We start from the raw sequence: 17,094 nt of genomic DNA on the forward strand, positions 1-17,094 counted from the left end.
TTAAATATTTTTTGGAATAAATTAAAGAACCAGCATGCATTGCATGTTATTATAATAGGACTACATAAACTAAGCAGAATTTGTTCACATTAAAATGACCCCTGTATCCTGAGTTGTACGAATTCGATCGTGTTGGAAAAAAATCACGATGCCCGCATGTTTCTATACAGATACTTTTCACACATTTTCGACTATTGTGACATTTTGATGGCTGTTGATTTCAAGATAGACCATACCGAATGATAAATTCAATCCAAATTGGGTGAGTAGGAAGGCAATTCCTTTTTGTTCGGAAAACCGGAAAAAAAGCATTCACAAAGATTTTTGTTTTTATACGTGAAATGACGCTCAATGTCCTCAGAATATACATCTGTTACAGCCTGCTGAGTTGTTATGCCCATATAGCTACCGATTCAATCCATTATTGTCTGTTTTTGCTTTGTAGAAGCAAACTATCAAAATCTGTACGGATAATTTGCAGACACCCTGTAAACTATTCAACTGGGGCTTCTTGGAGGAATGCTTTGGGAAACTCCTGGAGGTATTGGAGGAAATCGCAATTGAATTTCCAAAAGTTTACCTAGAACAACTTCCGGGTGGTTGGGAGTTGCGTAATTTTATGTGAGATTCGAAAGAGAGTTCTCAAAGTAATTTAGGGAGAATTTTTGAAGCAGTTTCTGGAAGAATTCCAGGGGGAATTTTAAGAGATTCCCTGAGGAAAAACTTGTAGACAATTTAGAGGAATATCCGTAATAAATCTATATTTCTAGAGGAATTTACTGGGAAATTTTGTAATAGCTCCAATGAATTATCTGAACTCCTTAGAAATCGTTAAAAGGATTTTGGAGAAATAACTTCAAAAAATTTCAGAAGAACTCCTGCAGGAATCTAAGGAGGAATTATATGAGGTGATTCCGGACGAACTCCCTGAAGAAAGAATTTCTGGAGAATCTCCGAAAAAAAATCTCCAAAGAAGAAATTTTTATAGGAATTTTGTAGGAATTCCTGGAAAAATACTTAAAGGAACTTCCGCAGGAATTTCGTGGAGAAACTTCTGCTGAAATTCCTGGAGAGACATCTGGACGATATCCTGAAACTCCCGGAGGAATTCTTGGAGGAACTTCTGGAGGAAATCCTGGATGTACTTTCGAAGGAATTCCTGGAGGAACTTTCGGGTGAAATCCTGATGGAACTTCCGGCCGAAATCGAGGAGGAACTTCCGTAAAAAACCCTGGAGAAACTTCCGGAGGAATTCCTAGAGGATCTTCCGAACGAAGTTCTGGAGGAACTTTCGGGCGAGATTCTGGAGGAACTCCCGGATGAAATCCTGAAGGAGCTTCCGGCCGAAATCTTGGAGAAATCTTGCTGCTTTACAAGACTGCAACGGCCGAAAACGACTTGATTTTCAAATCTTAGAGAAACTTTCGGACGAAATTCTGTAGAAGATTCCGGGCGAAATCATAAAGGAACTTACAGACGAAATCCTGGAGGAACTTCCGAACGAAATCCTGGAGGAACTTCCGGACGAAATCCTGAAGAAACATCCAGACAAAATCCTGAAAGTACTACAGGAGGAATTTCTGGATGAACTTTCGGAGGAATTTTCGAACGAAATACTGGAGGTACTCCCGGACAAAATCTTGGAGGAACTTCCCGACGAAATCCCGGAGAAACCTCCGGAGAAAATCCTGGAGGAACTTCTAGAAGAAATCTTGAAGGAACTTTCAAATGAAATCCTGAAGGAACTTCCGGACGAAATCTTGGAGAAACTTTCGGACGAAATCCCAGAGGACCTTCGAAACGAAATTCTGGAGAAACTTCCGGAGAAGTCCTGAAGGAACTTCCGGACGAAATCCTGGAGAAACTTTCGGGAAAAATCTTGGAGAAACTCTGGGAAGAAATCCTGAAGGAACTTCCGGACGAAGTCCTGGAGGAACTTTCAGATGAAATCCTAGAGTATCCACCGAACAAAATCATGGAAACATTCCTGGACGAAATCATGGAGGAACTTCCGGACGAAATCATGAAGGAACATCCGGATGAAATCCTGGAGGAACTTCCGGAAGAATTCCTGGAGAATGTCCGAAGAAATATGTGGAAAAAAAATTCTGGGGAATATCTTAATGAGCTCCCCATCGAACTCGTTTAAAAAAATCCTGAGGAACACGTTAAGGAGCTTCTGAAATAAATCCTGAGAATTTTTGAAGCTTTAAATTAGTCCACGCCGATCCAAGCCGCCACCGACGGAAAATGATCTATCACGCCGCCGCCGGTAAGTTTTCAATCGGCGCACAGGTCTAGTCCGAGGGAGGCCAATGGGACATCCATGTGGACGAGGTCAACCAGCCGGTTTGTCAAACCACCGGTAAAAAATAAGAAGTAAGAAGTAAGAAGTAAGAAGTAAGAAGTAAGAAGTAAGAAGTAAGAAGTAAGAAGTAAGAAGTAAGAAGTAAGAAGTAAGAAGTAAGAAGTAAGAAGTAAGAAGTAAGAAGTAAGAAGAAGTAAGAAGAAGAAGAAGAAGAAGTAAGAAGTAAGAAGTAAGAAGTAAGAAGTAAGAAGAAGAAGTAAGAAGAAGAAGAAGAAGTAAGAAGAAGAAGAAGAAGAAGAAGAAGAAGAAGAAGAAGAAGTAAAAAGAAGAAGTAAGAAGAAGAAGAAGAAGAAGAAGAAGAAGAAGTAAGAAGAAGAAGAAGAAGTAAGAAGAAGAAGAAGAAGAAGTAAGAAGAAGAAGTAAGAAGTAAGAAGTAAGAAGTAAGAAGTAAGAAGTAAGAAGTAAGAAGTAAGAAGTAAGAAGTAAGAAGTAAGAAGTAAGAAGTAAGAAGTAAGAAGTAAGAAGTAAGAAGTAAGAAGTAAGAAGTAAGAAGTAAGAAGTAAGAAGTAAAAAGTAAGAAGTAAGCAGTGAAATATGAGTAGTAAAAATGAAGAAGTGAGATGTGAGAAGTATTAAACATGATATGGGGATTACTATGTTTGAAAACTTGATTTGTACAATTTCACAAGATTGGAAAGCTTTAGTTTGAAAAATGTATCGGAGAGAAATCACTTCATTCGGTGGGGTTTGAACCCTCGACCCTAGTATGCAAGACAACGCAAACCGAGGGGATAAGTGCAAAGTACGTGGGTGAGTTAGTTCGGAGAATGAATTGAGAGAGTTAGGAAATGTGTTTGGTGTTGGGAATTGTGACTCATAAGTACTTGCTAAGCTGTGGTGGACGACGGAGGCCTTCATAGCTTAGTAGGAAAAGCACGTAACTAGCATACTAGGGTCGTGGGCTCTAACTCCACCGAAGGAAGTGGTTACTCTCCGATACATTTTTCGAACTAATTCTTTCACATGTTGTGAAATTACACAAATCAAGTTTTCAAACATAGTAATCAATTGCCAGTCCGGATGATCAAAGCAACAAGGAAAAAAAGAAATAGAAAGAAACACGAGGTTGAAGGAAAAAGTAAAAAGAGGAAGAATGTTCAAGAATAAAAAGTATTAGAAAAGAAGGGAAGCAGAAAAGGAATGAAAAGAAAGAAGTAAGAACGATTGCAGGAAAAGAAATCAGAGGCAAAGCAAGATTCAGTCAGAGGGAGGAATGATCTACACCCAGGTTTTTTTTACACGGTTTGGTTTTAGTCGTTTAAGACCTTCAGCATCAATGAAACAATGAGTTAACCCCACGAAAAAATTCAGAAAAAATCAAAGAAAATTCAGGGGGTATTTAAAAAGCTGTGAAAGTTCAGGTTGACCGAGAAATTAATGAATTGCAACCGCGTAAAAAAAAACCTGGGTGTATTTGAAAAAAAAAATTGTAGTGTTCGGGCAAATAATATTTGTTCAGCAGCCTGAAAAGTGATAATTGTTTGAATAAAATCCAGATTAATCCACCTAGTGGTGATTTGTGCTGTGCTGTGGGTAGTCAAATAAACTGAAACTGGTTTAGTTTGTCATACAAATATGTTATTTCAATAGTTTAAATATAATATTGGCCAGTAGAAACCAACTACTTATGCAACCGTTCTATTTCCGAGCAAGTGAACCGCTCGATGCAACGCAGTCTTCAAAATACTGGTTTCGTATAAAAATCTGTTTGTGGGAATAACTCAAGTGTTCATGAATCGTTAATTATTATCCATTTGTCAGAACTAATAGAGACGCAAAAAATGGTTACTGGTGTTGATTAAAATATGGTTTAATTTATGTTGAATAAATAATATCCTTTGGTGATGAATGAATGTTGAAGTGCTTGAACGTGAAATGTGTGAAATATTAGTCGAATATGGATTTCATCGAAAGCCTGAACAAGTATTACGTATTCCGTCGCGAAATTCGTTCAGCTGATGAGTACTACAAAGAAATGATTTTTCGCACTAATAAATTTGCTAGCATAATTGGGGTTAACAGTGCCATTCGGAAGTATAAAAAGATCAATGGCCCGTTTTTGATTGCAATAGTTCTTCATATAATATACGCGTATCTTTTTTTTACTTCAATGTATCACTACCGTCATGACATCGAAAAAATATTGCTAAACATTACCACTATTGGATTGTCAGTTCAGGTAGTCAAGTTCTAATTTAGAAGATTTTTTTCGCTAATTGTATCACTTTTATGGAAGATGTTGGCCAAATTTCAGCTGTTTGTGCTTCGCCGCCACAGAATAGTTGACATTCACGAGATGAACCTCGAATATTTCGAAAAAGATTTCTTCGACAGCCGCACCGTGAAAGCTGCCCTGATCAAAAACTCAATGCTGACCAACGTCCTGCTGCAGGTGGCGACAATATTCTCAATAACATTGGCGTTCATGCTGATAGCCATTCCTCTGGCGTACAGTCTGGTAACGACAGAAAAACTCCTTCCGTTCGGATTCGAGTGGACGCATGCCGACACTTGGACCGCGTACTATGTGAACTACGTATATCAAGTGGTCTTAGTATTTTACGTGATGATGGCAACCGTGGGAAGTGACACGGTTTTCATTCTGAACTTGATGACAGGATGCGGACAGGTGGATGCCATAGCTGCCATGCTGATTGATTTGAATGCCATGATCGACCAAAGTGCCAGCGAAGAGCAAATTACACATCAGCTAAAAAAAATTGTCAAACTTCATCAGAACCTCGTGCGGTACATGACAGAGGTAGAAAATGTATTCAACGTGTATTTCCTAACAACTTTGGGTGCTTTGGCATTTTGTATGATTGTTTCTTTGTTTGCGTATGTATTGGTATGTATTAATTATTCTTTAAAAAGCCTGATAAGTAAATTAATTATTTTATTTAAAATTTCTGCAGATTGATTGGTTCATGGGAATAGTGGTGATTCTTTTCGTGACCAGCCAGTTATATTACGTCTGCTTTCTCGGTACTTTCTGGGATATTAAGGTAAGCCTTACTGTTAGTTTTAAAAACAAATGCAATTCTTTTTTGAACTTCTAGAGTGACCAATTATCTCTTGACGCATGGTTCTTCAATTGGCACAAACTATCTGTACGTAATCAGAAAACATATGTTTTGTTTCTGAATGCCGCTCAAGCTCCATTGAACCTGACGGCAATATTCACTCCGCTGGATATGTCGGCTTATCTGAGTGTAAGTAATTGCATTGTAGGGTGATGGTAATCGTTAGAAAACAGATTATTTGAATTTAGGGGCTCAAGTCACTGTTACTCTTTATTGGCTCACTACAGTTATTTGTTTCAGATTCACAAGACGTTATATTCATTATGCATGTTTCTTCTTCAAGCAACAGGATGAAAATATTTCCCACACAATCGCATATTGTTATAAGAGAATTAAGGCGAAAGATTTGAGGTGCTATTGTGGTGCACAAACATTTAAAATAAATATATATTATGTAATATAATAACTTATGAAATCGCCAACCCTTCCAAGTAGATGCAAAAGAATGTGTAATCCTTACAAAAAGTGTATCGTAAACATTATTTATGAACTTATTTATTTATTATAGAGTATGGGCACTTCCTTAGAAAACGTGCTGGGAATTTGGATCTCTGTGGATCTCATTCGCCGGTTGACTTAATTCCTATAATAAACGTTTTCACCGGATAATATTATATCTGGCCGATTGGCACGAAAAAGGATATCTATTATGATCTCGCGATCCCAGTACAACTTCACGAAACTGTTTTTCAGAACCGGGACGGGTACATATTTGTAGTAAGCGATAAACTGGTCAACCAAGTTGTGCTTTGAAGCCTCAAGTTTCTGGTTCATAATTTTGGCGACTTCGTTATGGCCGAGATAGGCTGAATCACCTAAGGCTGAACATCCGGACACGATATGCTCGATCGTCTCTCCTACTGAATTGCACTTCCTGCAGAGGTCTTCACATTTTCAATATATAGTGCCGATAATTATTTGTCGCAATTACCCAGTCCTGTTTCGCCATCATGAATCCTTCTGTTTGTGAGAAGCCACGTATTCGACGCCGCTTTGTTGATAAGTACATGCAACTCCTTCGGCTTCCACGATGCGATCATCTCGTCGACTGTTTTGATGTCACAATTCAGCTGATAGTCCTCCTGCGCCAGATTTAGGGCATTGAGTTTTCGTGGCGGTTCTGGCTTTCCACGAAGTATCTACGAAACTGCTAAATCTAGGAAACCCATAGTTCTTGTATATCGGTGACGCCTCTTCCTCCTACTGTATGTGGCAGGGTGATCCTCTCAAAAGACGATTTAGGATGGCGCATGCGATGCTTAGTGAACGCCACTCGTAATGCTCGTTCTAACGCCTCCAAGTCAGTCCTGGTCAACTTCACCACTACGAAACTGTACGTTAACAAGGGCACGGCAAACGTGTTTATCGCCTTCACTTTGTTTTTTACCGGCCGACAAGAAGCTTTTCAAAATACCGTTGGCACGATGCAAGAGCTTTTCCTGCAGCTCCTTCTTGGTCTCCGTGTGGCGAATTCCCTTCATTTGCAGGAAACCTAGGGACTTGTACGTTTCGCCTTCAATCATTTTTTTTAATCTCCTCCTGTTCTCGTCAACGGAAGCTGTCAGCATCCACCAGGTGACCCCGGTGTAGATGTTTGGATCGTTACTGAAGACCGTTACAACAAAAACAAACAAACAAACAATTTCAGCAACATTCCGGACTATTCTCGTTGATCGATGACCCTGCTTATAATGTGTTAATCGATCAATCTTTGATCGCAGTGCACTGTGGCGATGCGGGTCTCCAGACGTGCAAACACTTTGGGGCATACGCGTTCATCACTCTGACATTGCAGGCGCGTTTGCAATCCCAATGTCCTTACAGCATTCACTGCAGCCGAATACACGATAAACTGCAGCTCCTCAAGGTTCTCCACGGTTTCCCCGTATTGTGGCACAATATCCTGATTAAGGATGCTTACTGCACTCGTCAACCGATAGGATTACTGCAATTTGGGTATACGATGTCAAGACATGAGGTCTGTCCCACGGAACTGTGTAACTGTTGTAACTGTGTAATATGATTGGATAATTTGTTCTTCAATTGCTGTCGTTGCAATCCCACTGTTGGCTCTGGAACGGCGGGTGCAATCTAATCGCCACGATTACTTGCGATTGATGCATCCAACCCAACAGAACTCCTTCTCGACTTATCGCTCGATCTTGCCTCCTCCTCCTTCTCTCCTAGTTCCCTCTGTACTTCCCGCTTGTTGTACTCTACGTCTTCTGGACTCAGCATATTATGTGACATAATAGCTCTCTGGCGTATGTACAACCGAGAGAATCTCTCATTGAATATGTCCAGTATCGCCGGTCTGCTGGCCATATCCGTCTCCATCCTGGTGCAAACGTAGTAGTCATCGTTCGCTTTGCTAGCAGTAGTTTTACAGTCCACTGCTTGATTGTGTAACACAACTTCGTCATGTTTTTTGTAGCAAACCTCTAAAATGTATGGATCTTAAAGCTGTTCTGAACCCCCTTCTTTCATGCGTGACGTACTTTATGGTTGGCCCTCTAGGTGTAAAGTATTCAGTTTGTGCGACCTCTGGTCGAAGACGGTGATTCCGTCTTTTTTAGAAATATTCAGTTTCCAATCTGAAAAAAATCTGGAATGGTGAATATAACACAGCTCAATAATAATATTAAAAATACATAATCCTTCCGAAAAAAGCATGCATTAGCCGAGTATGAAGCAATAATAAATGTTATTTCTCCATTGAAAATAAAGCATCTATCGCGATGCGTTTGCCCGGGTGAGGGCAATGGTGGATGTTATCCCTTTTTTTTAAAGTAAGCGCTTGCCCGGATAAACTGAATGGTGAATGTGATCCTTTCTTCAAAACTTGTCGCTTGTTTGAATATGGGCCATGGTAGATGTAATCCCTTCTTTGAAAACAAGCGCTTGCTCGGATTGGTGGATTGGAAATGGTGGATGCAATCTATTTTTTATAAGTAGGCGTTTTCTCGGATTAAGACAATGATGGAAGTGATCTTTTCTTCAAAAGAAGGCGTTTGCTCGGCATTACTGCCTTTGTATACATAATTGTCCCATGTTACCTTTGAAGAAAAATCTCAAACTCGAGTCAATTTGTCCCACTGAAGAAATGAAGTTGTTGTTTGATGATAATAGAAAGTGAAAACCGATTAAATAATTAGTATTGGTGAGACAAATTGACTCGAGTTTGGATTTTTTCATCAAAGTGGGACAATTATGCGTAGAACGGTAGATTAGGCGTTGGTGGATATGACTCCTTCTCTAAAAGAAGACTTTCGGCCGGATGTATGCAATAGTGGATGTGATCCCTTCTTTAATAGTAAACGCTTGCCTGCACACTTAGTTTTTATTTCTGCAGCTCGGCAAAAATCCGCACAGCCGAGCCGTGCGCCAGCAAAATAAAAAACTGATATTTCAGCAAAAATGGCGTTTGTTAGCTGAATTTCGGCAAAATATTTGCTGATTTTCAGCAATTTTGACAGAAATCTCGGCAAAAAACATGTTTGCTGGGGCACGGCTGTACGAATCTCGGTAAAAGTTCAACATGGGCTTCGTGGCCGTGTGGTTAGCGACGTTAATCATCTAGACGCATGTGCTGTGGAATGTGGGCTCGATTCCCACCCCGGCAAGGAGAAAACTTTTCGTAAAGCGAAAAGCTCTCCACTGGGCCACTGGGTGTAGTGTAAATGTCCTGTCCGTTGTCTCATGCTAGATGTTAAGTGTTCAGTATGTGCGACCTCTGGTCGAAGACAGTGATTCTGTCTTTTCAAACATTTTGCTGAGATCCCGGTAAAAAAATAAATGTGTGGATTAAGGCAATGGTGAATGTGATCTCTTCGTTAAAAGTAGGTGCTTGCCCGCAAAAATGCAATGGGGGATTTGATCCCTTCTTAATTTCAAAGTGATTGCTTTCATGAAAAAAAAAGTTTGTCCAGAATACAGCAATGGTAGATGTGATTCATCCTTTGGATGTCGGCGTTTTCCTGGAATAAGGTGCTGAATTCAATCCCAGGCGTTGGCGCAGGGTTAGGCAATGGTGGATGTGATTCCTTTTTTGAATGTAGGCATTTTCCTGGATTGAGACAATCTTGGATTTGATCTATTCTTCAAAAGTAAGTGTTTGTCCGGAATCAAGTAAGGGCAATTAAGATTCTTTTTTTTGTATGTAGGCGTTTTCGTGGAATAACTCAATGACGGATATGATCCCTTTCTCGGAAGTAGCCGTTTCGTTTGTCAATCCTTCCGAGAAATGTCGATCATCAATCTAAATATATCAGAATATATCCTCGATCTACGCCAAATATGTGAAAAATACATCAAATAAACCTTTCCCTTTAACAGTTCCAAATTATGCCAAATGTCCGTTTGGCCAAATGGCCTTTATGTCAAACGACCCTTCTAATAATGGCTGGTGCCAGCCAGCAATACCAATAAAACATCTATCAAAAGTAATTCGATATCCGTCAAAAGTAATCTTGTTATGCGAGCAGGGTTATTTGAAAAATATTGAACTGTCACTTTTAAGCTCAATTTGATTTTTATTGACAGTATAATACTTAAATTGAAACAGACTGCTTCCGTACGAAAACCGGCTCCAGCTAATACGATTGGCGTCTCTACGAAAAAGACGTACATATATTTCTGCGAACAATGCTTCGACATAATTAACAATCGCAATGACTGTTCCGATCTCCTATAGCAGATTTGCTATTCTTGTTATATAAAAAATACACACTTTGATTGTAAAATTGATAATTAATATTCATTAAACTTATCTAACATTATTTATCAGATCGCCCACTGCAGGTAAATAATCTGGTACAAAATCTGATGATAATCTCTACGAACTGGTGTTCCTCGATGCAGCATGCTGGGACACATATTGTATAACATTTTTACTTCGGACTAACCTGATTTAACGGGATTTAATTACAAGCCTTTCTGCCTCTGCCTTCAACATATCTTAATTTATTGATAAATGTTTTTCACGTTTTTCGCAGTATTCCACACACTCAGCATTGATTATTGGTTGCGTTTGTTTGCATTCAATATCTGATGGGAATCTCACATTTGATGCTAAATTACAGTAGTGAATCATTGCTAATAATAATGTGCAGGATTGCAATTTTCTTGGTGAAATCCATATCCATAAAATGCAATGACTGAATTCCACTGCATGTTACTTCTGAGGTTTCCTTTGGACTTGCGGTGCTCAAGAATGAATCTCATCAAGAAATTGCACCGATTCAATGTTTTTCAACATTCGTTCTCCGAACCAGTTGATTTTTATGCACATCAAATCAAAATTCCGAATCTTATATCGAAGTGTTGTGGTTTGAACGTGTACAGCGAAGATTTCAAAATACCCAACGTCCAAATGCTATGCTCCGTCATGCTCACGACAATCTACTTTAGCATCAGCACAACTTCAGCATACGAAATGCGCGACAGTCTGGAAGATCTCATCAACTGTTGGACAACCGTTGGTGTCGCAGTCCAGGCTGTGTCGAAAATCGTAACCTTTGCGGTGTTCCGGAAGAAATTGGTTTGGCTGCATCGCTACACAGAATCACTGTACCGGGAGGAGTGCAACACGCGGACAAGAGATTTACTGATGAACAATGTTTTTCTTCTGAGCGTAGTTTTGAAGGCGATGCTAATGTGCTATGCGTTTACGAGTTTTTGTCTGGATTTTGCCCCAGTGCTGGTGCTGACTTTAACCGGAATAAAATTGTTACCGTTTGGATTTCACATTCCATACATCGATAGATTCTCAACGCCCGGATATATAATCAACTATTTGGTTCAGATTTGTATGACAGTTTATATTTCGTCTGCAGATATGGGTCCAGATTGTATGTACATGATCATCGCGATGAGTTCGTTCACACAGATTGACTTAATTATCGAGTCATTCAGGGAACTAAGCAGCCGCATTGATGCAGGAGATTGCGAAGTGGATGATTATCTCGAACACATTATTCAACGCCACCAAGAACATCTTAAGTAAAATCAATGATCTGCATGACTTACTTTCTCTACTTATTAAGATATGTTTGTAGATATTTACGAACCGTTGAAGATGTGTTTAGAGTAAACTTTTTCATAAGTTTTGTGAGCTTGTCAGCGGGCTTGATCTTATCGCTGTATGCAGTCGTAATAGTAATAATGTTCAATACGTAGTTAATCAAAATTCCAATATTCAATATATTTTGTTATTTCAGCTATCATGGTATCAGGGTATCGTGTTCGTTTTGTTCGTCAGCTATCAGCTCTTCTTTGGATGCTTTCTTGGAACTATTCTTGCCATTAAGGTAACTATTTCAAACCGATTTGTCAATATCAACATCATAGTAATTGTGTTGCTATTTTCCAGAATGAGGAACTTCAGCGAGAAATTTACAGCATTCCATGGTATAAATTTTCGATTAGAAATCAGCATTTGATTCGCTTTGTACTGCAATCATCGCAAGAACCCGTTTGTTTGTCGCTAATTTTTGCCCCGTTGAATATGCCCACTTACCTGCAGGTGTACAAAACAATTTACAGCACCTTCACCATGCTCCTCACTGTTCAAAATGAGTAGTCATCTTTTGGTACATAGCACTAACAGCAGATGAATAAGAATGTATCAAGCGTTAATTTTGATATTGAGGCGATTGCAATAAGAGTGTTATATAGAAAGTCTTGTATTCAGGAATAAGTATTTAAGTATCAGTCATTGGAGAACATAGGACAAATAGTAAAGGCATAAACAACACACCTTGTTTTCATTGCAAACAGAATATTTCACACAGATAACTAGAAAATCAAATCAACAGCAGCACGATGGCACTACTGGTAGCATTTTCAACGGAAAGCCATCGCATTGATGGTGGTCGTCGGCGTCGGTGGTCATCATTCAACCTCAACGAACCAGCATTTTATGTGAAGAAAGGGTTGATTACAAAAATGTCGTCTGTTGCAATCCCGCGTGATGCAGAGCCGATGCTGAAAATGTATTCCAAATGGTGGCGCCTTTCCGAAAAGTCATCGAGTTTGGTTGTAGTTATTGGAAATTTATTGCCTCATCTCCCTTCGACGCGCACTTGTGGTTCTGCTACTGAAGGGCAACTTTCTGTCGTAGCAAACGATTAAGTTTTGCAATTTGAAGAAAATAATCTCCGTTCAACCTTCTTTTATTTAAATCAAAGAACCTTGCTGTCATACTGACGTTTTTTTAGAACAATTCCATTTAATTCCATCACCTCGTATTACTTTTACATATACGTATTTCGATCTCAACTGTAAGGTCGTCTCCAGTGTCTTGTACTTGACTCGACTACGTAGACAGTACGAGACACTGAAGACGACCTTACAGTTGAGGTCAAAATATGTATATGTAAAAGTAAAGAATTAAATGGAATTGTACTAAACTCGTCTTATGACAGTGAAAACATTCCACTAAAAAAGAGCTAAATAATTTTCAAAGAACCTTGCCCAAAAGTTCATTTTCTGCTGACTACAGCCAAATCAATAAAGACGCTATCTCAGAGAAAAAATGCTATGTAGTCCTTCGTCACCTTTGCGTACAACCCGATTGAGTTGCACATTTGAGTTTTTTTTTCATCCATTTAAGCTATTGATTATCAACGTTAAACTATTGGAAATTTCAATTCCTTTCAAACCCTGTATTTTTTTAGAATCAACCATTCCCGTCCATACATCCTCTACATAGCGCGTTTCCATCATTCATGATTGCCTACCTTAAGGGTATTATCTATTATTAAACTGTAGTTTGAGCAAGGAGTATGAATGGACTGGTTCAAGCTGCTGGACAGTGGGGTCCCTTACAGAGTGAGAGGTATTGCTAAAGTCGGGTAAGAGTGTCGGTGGGATGGTACCTCAGTCCGCTGCAGGTTTGGGCACCGAAACGGAATTACATTCAAAGTTATTCACTTTGTTTTGTGAAGTAAATATGACAAGAAGATTTACTCGTTATTGTTTATTACTTCACATCTGAGTAATTTAAACAAAAAAATCCGTGTAATAACGCAATAATATTTCGGAGTCAGCGAATTGTTTTGTCTAGATTACGTCGTGCGTCCGAGTCGTGTACATAAACATTCTGATTTTTTGTTACTCCTTGGCGTACGAGAAAGGCAAACGACTCAGCCAAATCAGCCACACAACGTCCCCGCTCCTTCGTGTGCTCTCGCAAGGCAACCTTAACACCAACACGAGCTCGATAAGAAATGAGCAGCAAACAGCGAAAATGGATACCACCATCAGCGCTGCAATTTACTTATGGGTCAGGTACACCTCCCTTGGTGCAAAGGGCCGACTTAAAAGATCTCCATCTTGAGCGATGTTCAGCTATCGCTTGAACCTGTTGCCAGGTTAGATTTCAGTCGACTTCTTTCATTTCTTTATTGCGGCTTTGCCGCCATGAGCCTCTGAGTCTGCTACTGCTGCGATGTCCGGCTGAGTTCCATTCCAATGCTTGTTTACAGATTTCGTTTCCGCCTCTATGCAAGGTGTGGCCGACCCAGCTCCACATCAGATCCCGAATTTCTGTTGCCTATCGGTCGGTCTGGTGACAACGACGATGGAGCTCGTTTTTTGAGATTCAGTTGTAAGGCCACTAGGCCCGAATTATGTACCGCAGGCATCTGTAGATGACCACATGCAGCTGTTGCGTATACTTCACTGATACAAATTATGTTTCGCTAGCGTAAAACATCACAGATTTCACGTGAGAATTGAAAATTCGGATCACTTATCTGCCTGTTTATCCAGATATTTCTCACTCACAAAACCCTTGCCCTTGCTTTTTTATCCGTACGCCTATGTCGTTCTTGGTACCTGTCGCCTTTTGGCTACCAAGGTATTGGAAGCTTTCAACATTCTCCACTGATTGCCCGTCTACTGTGAAACCGGAAGGGGTCGCCGTGTTTACATCCAACGATTTGTTTTTGTTGACGTTGATGACTAAAACTCGCATATAATAGCGAATAAGTATACAAGGTGGAGGCGATATAGGCGCATGCCTCTATTTGACTCCATGCAAAATGTACGTATATGGCGTTCACTTTGTATACTTATTCGCTATGATATACGATCTTGTGTTTGCTGGGATGAGCTTACTCTACATATCAGCGCTCCAAGTTAATACCAATATAAAATACGCAATACGCAAAATACGCAATCATTTATTCAAAGTTACTGCTACTAACGCTATAGCTCCGTTATTAGTGGAATTCAAACAACAAACTGTTAGGCAGAGTTGTAGATAAACTTTTGCACTACAAGTCCACCATACAACACATTTTGAAATTCAGCTTCTGGAATGAGTTATTGACAAACTACTAAATGATCGAAGGCAGATTACTAAATGATCGATAACATCCTTGGCTCCAATGTGCCATCAAAATATAAGGAACACTGCACTTCTTTCGAATTCGGGAAAACTTCGGAATCGCGCACGGATTAAAAGATATACAACGACTTGTATTAGGCGTCTCCATTCAAGTAAAGTTAGGTACATGTGGATCGAAAATAAAAAACTCTTTACTCTATTCGCTACTGCTATCTCTTTCGTTGTGATCTTCGTACAGTGGGAAGGACATTGCGGCCGATGATGGAGCATTGCCACGGTACATGACACATGACAAAAAATCGGTTGGAATGCCACCGAGTATTGAACGTTGAGTAAAGGAGTTACTGTTCAAATTGAAAAGATCTTCAATCCCACTTTCTCGCAGATGGTCTCATAGAATGAAGTTTTCCTCAAGCGTTAGCAAAAGCAAACTTCATTCGTGCTTTGGAAACGAGCAGTTATTGAGCTTTTTCTTGCACGATACAAGCAGTGAATGAAAGTTGCACGCAAGTTTGTTACTCTGCTGCTTCAGTTGAAAAGGGGATGCGATGCCTTTGACGCTGCGGCAATAAATTTGGAAAGATTTGTTGGGCCGTATTGATTAATATAAAGTAGTGGAGGCATTCCACGGAGGCATGCCAGTCGATCCTGAGCGACCATTTCGAAAATATCTGAAACTTTGCACAGTTTTTCAATTTCATCTAAATCGTCCTTTTTCGATATCAAATCTTCACTCAAAATAATCCAAACGTCAATATTACGTGAAAACATATGTGGTTTTTTTCCATCACCTTTTTCACGTAACAGCTACGTGAAACGCAAGTAAACAAAAAATGAACTCATGAACACCCTGTTTACCAGAGTGCCACGTGATAGCTACGTGATTTTTAGGTGGCATCCACGATAACATGCGGTAGGCTTCAAATGATGTTTCAGTGGATTTTATATTTATTTTGAGCAAAAGACACGTAAAGTAAACGCAAGAATACTATTATTCTCGCTATTATTACCCCAAATTTCCTTTCGAGTGAAAAATATCATTAAAATAACATAAAATAAACTAAAATAAAACATAAGCAGCTGAGCTATGTTAAGCATATTTGTACATAAAGTTTTTTTTTACAATACCAGAAGGTCCTGAAAAAACTTGCACACTGGATAATTGATACAGCGCAAATAAAAAAGGTGTAGTTTGTAGCCCGGTAATTATTTTCTCAATTCGATTCAATAAAGTTCCAGCAAATTTATAGAACACTAGCTTTATGTACCCGGCCTTGCTCGGAATTGCCAGTTTGGTTTTCAGTTTTTTATAATCAGAAAAAGATTAAACCAATTGGTCAACAGAGTAATTGTGTTAACTTATTGATACTTCGTCATTTGACTAATAGAAGGCTTTTGGAAGCATTGACTAATCTAGAAAAAGGGATCGTTGGTTTGAATAGGCTTATTCCTGGCAAACGTCATTTGCTAAAGAAGGAAAAACATCCACCGATGCTTTATTCCGGGCAAACGCCCATTTTTAAAGAAGGGATCACACTCATCATTTTTTACTTATTCCGGGCAAATGCCTACTTTTAAAAAAAGCAATCACATCCACCATCCAGAAGGAAACACATTAATTATTGCTTTTCACTGGGCAAACCATGATTCCGATGAAGGGTAACAATAATCATTGCTCTATACCCAGCAAATGCATGCTTTCTATGAAAGATTTTTCTGATGCTGTTCATAATTATCCCAAATGCCCTTCATGTCAAATGACCTTAAGCCAAATATTGTTATGTTAATGGCCTGCTTCATTCAGGGATATGTCATTTTCAGGGAAGTTGAAGTTGAAGTCATTTTTGGGGAAATGTTATTAACGGGAAAATGTTATTGTCGAGGATTTGCTATTTTTAAGGAATTCGGAAAATTTGTTTTCGGAGCATTATACAATGTGAAAGAACCCCGAATGAACTAAATAAGAGGGATTTTAAATTAAGACGTTTTCTGAACAATACCTAACCCCAACAACCTCCTGTATTCCAAAAGTTTTTCCCAGCCTCTATATAATAGTTTTGGGCAGAGAATATGTTTTTACAAAATGGGTTTGAATTGACCCATGCGGTAAAAAGGTGTACTAAACTGTTCGTTTAATAAATATACCATCTCTCTCAATCAGCTATGACACTCCTATCCAGTCTGATATAGTCTTCCTTAAACAGAGAATATGGGCTCCAAATTTAGTGGACATCGGTAAATGGGTTCAAAAGTTATGCTGAATTGATCGATAACTAAACAGTACCCCTCTC

The sequence above is a fragment of the Armigeres subalbatus genome, chromosome 3 (genome assembly GCF_024139115.2).
Source record: "Armigeres subalbatus isolate Guangzhou_Male chromosome 3, GZ_Asu_2, whole genome shotgun sequence".
Taxonomy (NCBI): Eukaryota; Metazoa; Arthropoda; class Insecta; order Diptera; family Culicidae; genus Armigeres; species Armigeres subalbatus.